Below are 3145 nucleotides of genomic sequence, written 5' to 3' on the forward strand. Positions count from 1 at the left end.
CGACACCTGAAAAAAAATACCATGAACGGTGTGATAGTAGTGTTGTTCTTGAGCTTGCTTTTTGATGCTCTATGAAAAGGTTTGCTTTCTACTGCTTTATGAAGAAACTGGGTTTGGAAGGTGAGGAATAGATCCATCTATCATCTCACTCTCTAACAGCCCATTCTACCCATGGATGAGTTTAGTCTGGACCTCAGGATTACTAATCAGTCAAGAGGTTGTCAATGAGAAATATATTACAAAAAACAATCCTAATTTTGGTTATTAAATAATTCCAGCTTTTCTATACCAATATCTTCTACAATTCAATAGCATGATAGAAGGAAAATAATTTTTTTAAGAAGGCATTTACAAGTGAAAGTGCCACCCAAATCTAAATACCAACTGGCCTATATTCATATCCTCCTTTGTTCCTGTGTAGCACATACAAAAAAATACGCCAAAGCAACTGCAGCACCAAACTCTTCAATTTTTAGTGTGTGACCAGCTTCATAAATATGTGCTCAAATAAAGTCCAGAACAGCATAGAAGGTTTTATTATTATGTTTTTTGAGATAGTTCTTCAAGCAAATATGTAGAGGCTCTGTCAGTTTAGAGATGACATTTTTACCCTTTTAGTTAGGTTTTTTCGTTTTTACCCACTGCTGATGTAATGTAACTAACACCAGAAAGCAGAGAAACTAGAAAGCAGGGGAGTGGGTGTTGTGGTTTTTTCTGTGTGTCCCTTTTGTGGTTTTTTTATGGCGCTCCCTGCACAGTGAGAATAACCTGTTGCTAAGTGTCACAGCCCATTGTCTCTGGGGATCCTTTACAGTGGCAGGAAAAAAAATAGAAATAATTAAAATGCAGAAGCTTTAAATTGTGAAGAACACTTGTGGCTTTACTGCAACTCCTCCAAGCTGCCTCTGGCTACTATGTTTTAACAGACAAAATAACAAAGTGATGTTGCCCCTTTAAAATGTGTTTCACCTATTGATATTCCAGTGTGCTATGCTTACTGTGTTTAGAAATTGCCTGTATTGAGGTTTCCCAGGAATTTCAAGCCTATCAAGACGGGCAGTGCTGAGCACAGCCCAATAGTTTCTAAATGAAGCCAGGATTTAAAATTTTAAAAACCCTAATAGAGAGATTAGAGATGAAACCAAAGTGCAAAGTTGGTATCGGGATTTAGAGGGAAGCCCCTTCCCTATGGAGTCGACACAACAAAGCAGTGCACCCTTCCCATCCCAGAGACCACAGCTCTTGCTGAGGGCCGTGGGGCAGGCTTGCCCTGGGCATTGCTGGGAGGAGGGACATGGCTTCACCCACCACCTGCAGACAAAGGAATTATTCCCTGAGTGTGGGCACAGGGCGTGCACAGAGCTTTGGATTGAGCTCCTTTCCCAGATGAAGCTCAACACCATCCAGCCAAAACTGATCCCAAAACTTGACAGTGCTACACTAAGAGGACTTTGATTAATAACTAGTCATGGGTTTTGGTTCTTCTGGTAGTCCTCTTCTGAAAACAAAACTCTTGGCCCCAGGTGCACACAACCTGCTACAGCATTCACTGGCACAGAAGCATGTACCGATACTCTCCTCTCCCCAGCCATTGGCGGCTCCTCAAAAAGTTTGCTACATTTTCCATAGGTTTCAGAGTGTTGCAGTGCAAAAAGCTGTCCCTCTAACAGGCGTCTGAAATCTGCATCTTATTCTTTCCTAATAGTAATAAAAATAGCTGAAAGAGTTCTGTAGAAAGATTCTAATTTCAGAAAGGCAAATCAGCAGCATATAAAATAATTCACCCTCTGCAGATTACAGACTTCTTATTTTGTTAACTAAATAGTGAAGAATAATTTCTATTGTTTCTGTCTGATTGGGTTTGTTTTTTTATTTTTTTTTTTGGGGGAGGAGGCAGTAGTGGTTTAATAATTCTTCTACCTCTTAAAAGAAAAAGGCAAATCACATGAGGAAAGGTACGTTTGCATTTTATATACGTATGGCTGATGCTAAACAGATAAAAACAGACATTTCCAGCTATAGAATTTTCCCATTTATTATAGCCAGAGATACACAAATCAGATTTCCCTGTTAAAACTTCACTTTCTAAAGAAAAATGGGCACTTTTGTTTTCATACCAAGTTTTCACAGTTCTCGCTGAAGTCAAATGAAGGAATAAATGCCCAATGCCCTTGAAAAATTGCTGCTTTTCCACAGTATCCCTTTTCTGTGCATGTAGGAATCCCCAAGTATGAAAAAGCTGTCCCTCTTGCACCAAATAAGTAGATGGCCCTACAAACACTGCTCACATGCAACAGAAATTTCAGTATGAGTCAGGGTATGCAAAATCACGTCTCAAGCAAAACCCAAGCAAGCAAGCAGCAAAATCACCCTCCTAAAACTGAGTGCAGTTACTATAAGTTGCGTTTTTGGATTCCTAGATAGGAGATAGGAAAGTCAAGACAGAAAAGTTTTGACTGGCTTGTTCACTAACCATATCTCAGTGGTCACAAATTACTAAAAACGAAAATTGAACTGGAAAATTCTAAACATAAAGGAAGTTTCATAAGTGTCTTTTTATAGCATAGTTTTATTTGCTATATTTCTCACTAGGACAATATTACTCTGCTTGTACTTAACATTGGGTTTATTGTCAAATAATTATTCTTTCTGTTATCGGACTGTATGATTATTGTGTATTTATCCCTCCAGATATGTATCATGAACATTTTTCTTCCTTAATTTTCTATCATATATAACTACTAAAGTCTGGAATTTTTAGTTTCCCATCGCCTTCATAGAACTGTAGAGCACAAGCAGGAATAAAAATAAAAACATACCTTTTCATCAAGTAATCTGCTAACCAAAAGGAGAAAAAATAAGCTTTGTCTATTTCTAAATAGTCCTCTAGGAGTCTTATACTTGCACTACGTGCTATATATCGTATGGTTTCTCCCCCTGTTATGACATCTCCGATTACTTTAAAAAGAACTCTCAAAAATGTTGAGGCACAAACCTTTGTATGGAATACTTTTAGTACGCTTTTTATTCTGACAAGATTAATAATTATCCTATAAGCATGACACAGTGTTTTAAAATGTTTTTTTTTCTGCTATGAGTTAGGATTGTGCACATAAATGTGGAAAGAAAGGTTATTTCACAGCAG

The sequence above is a fragment of the Erithacus rubecula genome, assembly GCF_903797595.1.
Source record: "Erithacus rubecula genome assembly, chromosome: 1".
Lineage (NCBI taxonomy): Eukaryota > Metazoa > Chordata > Aves > Passeriformes > Muscicapidae > Erithacus > Erithacus rubecula.